This window comes from Notamacropus eugenii, chromosome 5 (assembly GCF_028372415.1).
Source record: "Notamacropus eugenii isolate mMacEug1 chromosome 5, mMacEug1.pri_v2, whole genome shotgun sequence".
NCBI classification, from domain to species: Eukaryota; Metazoa; Chordata; class Mammalia; order Diprotodontia; family Macropodidae; genus Notamacropus; species Notamacropus eugenii.
Window position 1 is genome coordinate 265,520,133 of NC_092876.1, and position 10,043 is coordinate 265,530,175.

General features: G+C 36.1%; 1 non-coding gene across 1 annotated transcript; it reads right to left on the reverse strand.

The window, feature by feature from the left end:
* Window positions 1-9,593: 9,593 nt before the first annotated feature.
* LOC140509364 (U6 spliceosomal RNA) lies at window positions 9,594-9,700 on the reverse strand. The gene has a single exon (XR_011968690.1). It is a non-coding gene; the product is annotated as a U6 spliceosomal RNA (small nuclear RNA).
* Window positions 9,701-10,043: the final 343 nt, after the last annotated feature.

Sequence of the window (10,043 nt, forward strand, 5' to 3'; positions counted from 1 at the left end):
GTACAGAACTTGGAAGATGTAGGTCTGAGACTCACTGCCATCATTTTTTAGCTCTGTGACCTTGGTTAAACCACTTAAACTCCCTGAGACTGTTTCCTCATCTAGAAAATGGAGATAACACCTGTCATAGTGACATGACAAGGCTGGTTATTGAGAGAACCAAAAGAGATCCTGGATTCTAAAACCCAAATAAACTAAATCACTAAATTAATATAAGGTATTATTTTCAATATAAGGATGAGTCACTTTTCAAATATCAGAAGCAAATAATAATGAATCCTAGATGTGCCACAAAAAATACTTGTTATAGATAAAGACACAATTGCTTTTATTTTCCTTAGAATATCCAGCATCTGACTCAGTCTTTCTTTGTGCTAATGGCCTAACAGCCTCCATTCAGTGTTCCTCGACAGAGCAAGATTGTATGTCCTAACTTGTGGCAAACATATTATTAATTTAGAAAAATATAAAAGAATTTCTTGGCAACAGAAAAAATGGAATTGAAGCTAAGAAGATTTCCCTCATTATTTCTCCTGTCAAGAAACAGTGATAATTGGGTCAAGAAAGGGCAAAGTGGAGGGAGAAAATAAGGATTCAAACAAGCTCTAAGCTTTACCTCTCTAAGACAAGTGTTTTTTAATTCACCCACAAATTACAATTTTATCCATAATTCTAATACTGCACACTCTGGATTGAAAGACTATAAAGTGTTCTATTTGAAACCATATTTCTCTGGTGGGTGAAGTGTTTCTAGTGTGTGTCAAGGCTTGTAAAGTGCACTGGGAGGCCTAGCTCAAAGGCACTATGTAAATATAATATATTATTATATAAAAATATGTTACTTCCCAAAAGATCTGCCTAACCGGCAATCTTGTATTTGAAAAGTTTTTAAAAGTGTACATTTTATAGAAACTCAAATTGAAGCATTCTTTTTTAAAGTAAAAAGAAAAGTGGCTTAAGCTGTAAAAAAAAAATCTTGATTGTTAGACACTCTGTCAAAATAGAAGCCTGTGTAAGAGCTAAGGCAAAGAGTTAAAAGCCTAGGAAGCAAAAGAAGAAATTTAATACAGACAAATTTGTCACACATACACACAAAGACACCCTGAATCTTTTTCTCTCTACTTCTGAAAAATATGGTGGGGAGGAGAAAATCATATTCCAATGAATTTGAACAGAGGAAGCCTAAATGTTTTGATCTAATTAATTAATCAGAAGTGTGATTGGGTGTGAACAAATCCTCAATCAGTTTGGGTGCAGTGAATTGTTTTGTTCACTGGATGAGAACAGATGACTGACCACACACATCATGTGGTTGGTTGAAAAAAAAAATCAGTCCTATCCTATAGGGCTGTGATAAAACCCACAAGCTAGTTCAGAATTCAGCACTCCAACAGCAGGCTAGTCCAGCAGTGAGCTAACTTCAGGGAATAACTGAGAAAGAGTTGTTCATGTAGGGGAGGGGACAGGTGGAGAAAAGTGGAGAAAGGTAGTCTCTCTTTCCTAACACCACAGACCCCACGACTGTGTGAGTTTGGGAGAACCAACAAACCCATCAGAGGAACTACTAGTGACCAAGTGTCAGTAGCAGGGTTCCCTAAGCAGCAATGATTGAGGGCATGACATGACATGACTTGCACTTGACTTTGTTTTGAGTGAGGGAGGGCTGTGCAGGTCAGCAGCCTCACTTCTCCTCCAGAGCCATCTGAATCCAGTGACCAGATATTCATCAGGAGACTGGAGATGACCCAGGATGAGGCAATTGGGGTTTAAGTGACTTGCCCAAGGTCACATAGCTAGTAAGTGTCAAGTGTCTGAGGTGAGATTTGAATTCAGGTCCTCCTAACTCCTGCACTGGTGCTCTATCCACTGTACCACCTTGCTGACTGGCATGCTCAAGGATAAACTAATACTAAGGAAAGGCAGCTTCAGGACTGAAGCACACCCTCTTAGAGCCCAGTAGAGAGCTATACCTAAGGAGAACTTTATAAGGCCTCCTGAAGTGAGAAAACAACTCTTAGTAAACAGGAACCATGAACTGCTCCTTTGCTATGTATATTCTCTACACTAGAGGTTCATCAGCATTGGATTTTAGGTGTATGCCTACTTACTCAGGGTTCCTATGGGTATTTGTGAATGAGTGTGACCCAAATTTGGGGGATGTTGTTCCTTGTACCAACTGTTATTATTCTACCAACTTAGTAAATACCCTCTCCTAAAAACTAATTGATGGTACTGGCAGATAATCAACGGTAAATACAGAAGATGAAGAGTTGTGAGCAAAGTACTAGAAACCCTAACCTGGGGTGGGGAGGGAACCTGTAGTCTCAAGGCCACATGTGGTCCTCAAGTGAGTCCCTAATTAGTCAGAGGGCTGCACGTGAGGACCATAAATGGCCTAGAGGCCACAGATTCCCCACCCCTGCAACCTCTCAGAAATCCAGGGGTAACCCTAAGGGTAAGGATAGCCATCTACACTCTGCAAACCCAGGTTTCCATTGATAGTGAGAATTGAGGAAGTAGATGCTAAAAATGAAACTGTAATAGAAAGGATCTCTCCTTTCTATTTTTAATCTTATATTTGTTGGTTTTAGGCTGTACATTGGATTTCCTCTTTTGTTGAAGGAGTGTTTGCTAAATAAGTTTAATTGAACAATTGTGAGCATATTATCAAGGGAAGTTGAGTACACTATTGTGTACTAAAGGGCCTCCAACCTCCTCCTCCCTTTTTGTCCTCCATCTACTCTTTTTTTCCTCAGAAAACCCAGGTTTTCACTCTATGTTGGCCCCTTCAGGTTTGACATACCATACTACCTTCCCTCTATTTCCTGGGTTCCACATTCCCAGTTATCCATGGAAAGAAGACATTCTCTATTCTCTGGTTCCCTGAAAATAGGTTATATGACAATAATTAAACATTGTATCTGAATAGTGCCTTAAAGTTTTCGGGCTTCTTGTATCATTCAAGAACTTTTTGATCCCTAAGGAAATCTGTGATTCAGAAAGAACAGTTATCATTTGCTCAAACCCAAATCTTCCCCGTTACTCAACTAAATCACCTCCTCTTTGGTTTCATCAGTAAAGGTTTATATTAGCAAGATATATTTACAAAATCCTATTAAGTTTCCATAATTGTGAACCTACCTTTGTTGCTTACTTTCAGTATGACTGAACAAGTTATTTAACTTCCATGGGCTTTAGGATTAGGTTGGGTTTGGTCTTGAAAGGTAGATTGGAATTAGTGAGTAAAGTGCTCATTGGCATCGGGAAGACCTGAGTTTACATCCTGCTTCACAAACTCTGTCAGTCTGGTCAAGACATTTACCCTCTTGGTGTAAGGGGTTGGATACAATGACCTGCAAGTTCCCTTCTAGCTGTACCTCTAAGATCATATTATCCCTTTAATTGCCAAAAAAAAAAAAATTGTCATGAAGTCTGTTTATATCTTGCAACTTGAATATGACAACATTTTTTGATTGGTTATTATATATTTCAACAGTAACAGGAAGCAAAATATTCCATATGTAAGAAAAATATAGCAACTTGTTACATAATTTATGAATCCAAACTAATATTTTGGTGAATTTCATATGAACAAAACATCTTTTATCTTAAATTGAAATCATCCCCAGATCTAAAATGAGTCTATTCTCCATGACTATTCTCTAGTCATCTTTGCAATAGTGTGACCCCCATTTAACATATTTTGGAGACTATACATGAGTTAGTAGCCTAGATCTCAGTGGGGGAGAAATTTTGGAGAAGATGATTTACAATCCCCCAGGTTTCACTGAAAATATTCATAGTTTGAGGTGAGCACTCTGGAAAAAGAACACTTCATTGAAATGGTAATGCATTGAGTTTTCTTTTTAAAAAAATATAATAGATTTCACATATTTGAAAGTAAAAAGATATTCAAATGTTAAACACATGACAAAGAGAAAGAAAAGCATGTGCAATGAAAAGCATCCTATTTTAAACCTTAAGGGAATTAAATATGTTTCTCAACTACTTATATATCCAGGAGGGCTACATTTAATGCAATTTTTTTAAATGATGACAATAAACACACTTGATTTAGTTGATAAACTTTCTTCATCATTTAGATTTTTGATGAGCTAAACATAAAAATACTCTAAAATATAGCTGATCATCTGGACTGCATAATTTTGAGAAAGAATAGTAAAATTCAAATACACTTTAACATTAAAAATGTTAATTGTTTCATACTTAAACTTAATAAAATCATTAGATAATCTGAGATGCTAGTCAGAAGAGTGCATTAGAATTCTGTTTCCTATAGTAACCATAGTCCCAATGCCCATTGGCATGTAACTTTATCATTGATAGAGATGAGTGCTCTGCATGTAGGGCAGGACTGAGTTGACAAGGGAAGATCTCTTCAGTCTCTTGAATTTTCTTCATATTTTCTTTGAGTTTTTGTCATATCCTCCTGAAGTCATTTTAGGCCCTATAGTTATTTCAGGTACTTTTGGCTTCCAGCTTCAAGAGGCCAATCCCACATGAGGTTATCGAAAGAAAAGTTTTTGGGAAGACATGAGAGGAGAGGGCAGTCTCTCCATCACGTCCCACTTCCAAACTTGCTACTGTAGATAGTTTGAGGAACTTCCCTTTGGGTGAGATCCAGGACACTCACTCTTGGATGAGCTGAGTCACTTTACTCCCAATGAGAGAGCTCCTTCACTCTGTATTGCCTGGTATGTATTCTCTCAAGTACACTTTCTCTGATTTCTGCTTTGCTACCAATTTGCAAAGTGAGTTTTCTTTGATAATGATTATGCATGTTTATTGTGGAAGTGGTATTTGGTGGAAGGTGGGTTAAGCTTTGGATATAAAGTTTGAGGTCCTCTTTCACCCCTCCCTGAATAATGTAATGGCAATCAGAAGTCAGCTTAAACCTGATCACATCCCATAGATAAATAATATTTAAAGGAACAGACATATGATTTTAGCCTGGTATTCCCTCTCTAAAGAGAGCAGAGTGGCATTTGCTCCAACCTCCTGCTTCCCTTCCAGGCAGAATTAAAATCTCCTTGGAGTAAGGCGAGAGAAGAGACTAGAGATGCCCATTCTGCCTCCCTTTTAGGCACTCAGTGATACCCCCATGCTACATGCAGGTGAGCAGACTTCAAAAATCTCTGTTAGTGAATTTGAAGTTAATATTCAGATGCATAAGATTTTTCATTTATTGCCCTTGTTATCACCAAAAAAAATGTCTATTCAATTATTTTCTTACATGATAGCCATACTTATTATTATCTATCATTCATTCAATGAATGATTATTTGGTGTGCTACACCCTACAGAGAGTAAAATGCAGAAAAGCTCGGAAGATATAGTTTCTGCTCACCAAGAGCTTACTGTCCTATTGAGGAGATCTCATATGTACAAATATGTATGTATCCAAATATATAAAGTTATCGATTGCTTCAATTTTGCTGATCAAATTTTATTAATGGAACATTTTTCTTTATTTAGAGTTCTCTAGTTCACTAAATAGCCACATTATCTGCAAACTGAGATTTACCTATACTTATTACTTTATTTTCTTTTTCATAGCACATTAATATAGCTGAGAATTCAAATAGTATGGAAAAAAATATCCAGAATCCAGAACACATTCTGGATTCATCCCTTATCTTATTCAGAAGGCTTTCAGCATTTTTCTCCATTACAAATAATATTAGCTAACTCATGGTCCTAGAGAGATGGTTTTCCTCATATTGATAAAGGTGTTTTTATTCCCCTGGGTTTTTCCTTATCGTTTTAATATAAATGACATTGTTTTGTCAAAAAGTCTTTTCAAATCTATTAATGGAATCATGTTATTTTAATTATTTTTATTAAGATTAATTATGTTTATAGTTTTCCCAATACTGAACTATCTTTGCATTTCTGGTCTAAGTACGACTAACTTACCATACATCACAATAAATAATTTTTAAAATATATTACTGTAGCCTCTTTAGCAATATTTTATTTAATATTTTGCATTGATAATTATAGTGATAAGAGGCAGAATATTGTAGTGGGACATAGAGATTGCCTTAGAGTCAGGATGATTAGAATTAAGTCCTGTCTCTGATACACAAGCTGTGTCAAATAGAATGTCTATAAAGCACTCATCACAGTGCATAGCACATAGCACATACATAAATAAATATGTATTCCCTTCCCTTCTCTATCTCTCTCACCCCACCCCTACATGACCTTGGGCAAGCCATTTAACTTCTCAGTGTCCCAGGAAACTCCCTGAAATCCTGTCAAAGAATATTGTTGATATTCATCAATAGAGGGAGGGAGGGAGGGAGGGAGGGAGGGAGGGAGGAAGGAAGGAAGGAAGGAAGGAAGGAAGGAAGGAAGGAAGGAAGGAAGGAAGGAAGGAAGGAAGGAAGGAAGGAAGGAAGGAAGGAAGGAAGGAAGGAAGGAAGGAAGGAAGGAAGGAAGAAGAATATAGTGATACCATGCATGTACAAGGAAGACAGGTGCCTACACAATCCTTAAGAGACTCATTTATGCCTCCCTAGAGCATTTATAAAATGGTGTGACACTTCAACTAATTATTCAGTGCAGGTTATCAGTTTTCATATTGAAATGAAAATATTGCCTATTAACTCAATCCTTTACAATCTTTTCTTCTCATCATTTAGCTTATTTTGTTTTATCTCTAATTTAACCAATCATGTATTCAGAGTTGATAGTATAAACACCATTATCAATTGTGTATTGAAACAAGTTAGAGGAGAAATTTCCCCCATTCTATACTTTTTTTTTTTGTCAATAAACATTTATTAAGTGCCAGGCACTCTTCTAAGTGCTAGGATACAAAAAGAAGTAGAGGACCTTGATGTATATAAAGTATGTAAATGATCAATTTCAGCAGGTTTCCGGAGAGTTGATTCCTCTATATATTTCGTTAGGAAGTTAACCCTGCAATCTGAAGACTGGAAACTTTAGGATTATTAAATAATGTGGTTTTTTTATGTATTAGCATTGCTGAAAGCTGTGGCCACAGTAGCTTTGAAAAAGAACACTATTTTGTGGAAGAGATGAATTCCTTCTGCTGTCTGAACAAGTTGCATGCTACAAAATTAGAAATAATTTCTACATAAGTTCATTAACCTTTGATTTAGAAAAGGAATGCAATATTCCTAATTAAATCTTTCAAAATTTCTCTAAGAGGCTAAATATTTTCTTGCTAAATTGTCTAAGTATATTCACCTATCTTCAGTGAACATGCAAATAGGCTGTGTTGTAGTTTAAACAGAACTACAAAGTGGTAATATCCTTTCTTCCAATTATACATCCCCTAGAACAAAGTCCAAGATATCCACCACCACCCCCATACCAAATTGGATACCACAGTGGATAATGTGGCAGCAGGCCTCCAGAATATATATTTATATCTAAAATGTGTAGATACTTTCTTTTCATCTTGATTTTAATATACACATGGTTTTGATTAGCTTTAGTAATAAAAATGATAGCTGGCATTTATAAAATGCTTTGAAGTTGGCAATGCTTTACCTAACGTTATCTCATTTCATCATCAAAACAATGTTCCGTGCTAGGAGCTACCATTATCCCAATTTTACAGATGAGGAAATAAGCTCAGAAATACTTGCCTGGTATTATTTCCTCATAGCTGGTAAATGCTTGAGGTGGGATTTAACATACCAGGGCATGAAATATTTCATTATTCAATGCAAATGAGTAAAGCAATTTGCAAGCCTTAAAATCCAATATTAATATCAATTGTTGTTGGTGAATCAGTTATTCAATAGCTAATTATGCTATACCTAATTACCTAATAATCTTTAAAGAATGGAGATAACCCCTAAAAACAGGAGGGCATGAGGAGGAGCCTCAACATTCTTAGGTCCCATCAATATGTCATATGAATCCAGACATTCCATACATTTGGAGGTCAGAGTTTGTTTGACTTGGAGTTTTTAAACTGGTCTATCAACAATAATTTATTAAGTGTCTAGTATATGCTAGGCATTGAACAAGGTGCTGGAGATAAAAAGATAAAAATCAAACAGTCCCTGCTCTCTAGGAGTTTACACTCAACTGGGGGAGCTGTTGTCTATACAGGATACAGAACTAAGTGAGACAACAGATCAGCAATTCATGTGCCTTGTATTTTTTTTCTCCCCAAAAGTTCTATGTGTCATGGTCCCTAAATTCCATCCTTAACCCCTTTTCTAAGTCCATGAAGTCAATATGTCTGCTTATATAAACACATCTTTGGAACTTTCCCTGCTGGACTAGGTCTGAGATTCCTTCTCAATCAGTCTAGGCATTGAGGAAAAGATACCAAAGTTAACAGCCTCACCTTATCTATTACAGAGAGGCAGATTTAAGTTCAATATCAAGAAAAACTTTATAAGACATGAGTCATCTAGACATGGAATGAACTATTTCAGTAGAGATTGTTACCCCTTAAGCAACAGAAGAATGAATGCTTACTTTTAGGGAATACTTTAGAGGAGATTCTTGGTCAGGTGTGGGTTAGACTTAAGGACCTTAGGACTTCAGTTCCTCCAAGACAGTTCAATCCATCACCTCTGTTCTGACCTCATTTTTTTCTTTTCACAGTCTTGATCCTATACTTAGCCAGTACTGACCTCCACTCTAGAATCCCTTGGTTTCTTGTTCTGTCTATAGCCTATTAATCCTCAATACCATGGCATCTGCCTTCTCCAGTCCTATACTACAGAATCAAGGACATTACATAATTATGCTTACTAGATCCACTATAAATTCACATCATCTAACTATCTAGGCTCCCTCTATTTTACAACTATTCCATTGTAAAGCCTTATGCATTAAAATACAGAATTGTTCTCATATCTTTTCTTAGCTTACATGGGTAAAAGCTCATAATTATATAGCTTATATATTTTCCTCATAAGAACCCTATGAAGTAGGTAATGAAAATATTATTAAACCCCATTTTATACATGAAGAAACTTTGAGGTTCAAAGAGGTTGCATGACGGGAAGTCACCTTGGAGTAGTAGAAAGTGCATTTGTTTTAGAGTTGGAAGAGAGATGACAATTGGAGTATTGCTTTGGGGCCACATCTTAGGTAATACGCTGATGAGCTAGAAACCACCCAGATTGGGAAACCAGAATGGTAAAGAGCATCAAGATAATAACCTATGAGGATCAATTGAAGGAGCATGTTTACCTGGAGAAAATTAAGATAGCAGGGACATGATATCTGTCTTCAAGTGTTTAAAGGGCTGTCATGTGGAAGGAAGATTAAACTTGCTAGGGAGTAGATATGTAAAAACTAAAAATGAAAATAGTCCCTGTCCTCAAGGATCTTAGTCTATTTAATTTAAGATCTCTTTGCACTTATTTTTTATTCACTATAAATATTTGCTCACTATAAATAAACATGTTTTGTTGCAAAACAAAACATAAACTTGAGGACTCTCTTCCAACAATGTCTACCATGAATATGTCAGAATCATACATGATTCCTTAAAAATATAATGAAATAATTTCATGATGCATTAATTAGTAATATAGAGAAAGATATAAAAGAGGAACATATCTATTATTTAATATCTCCAATACAAAGTCCAATTTTATGTCATTCTTATTCAAGGACCATAGTAATCTTCTCAATATTATTCCTAATTTAATATGTGTACTGCCAAAGTGAGCACATTAACAATCTCTAAATGATTTGGTCTAAATCCCAACAAACTCTTTTAAGTCTTTCACTTTCCTTTTCTTCAACTCCTGATGCTACTGAGATATTGGATGGTCTCTCCCCCTCTGACTTTCTTGGCATTGTTTTCCTCTGGTTCTCCTCGTACTCTGTTTGATCACACCTCACTGTCCTTTGCTACCTCTTTCATCTTCCAGCCCCCGAGCAGAGATGTCTCTCAAGGCTTTGACGTGGGTATTTACTCTGTTTGGATTTCTAATTGGACTTGTCTTGATGATTATTTCAGTCTTTTGATAGTGAGATTTGTAAGCAAATAACTCTCAAATCAAATTATCTAA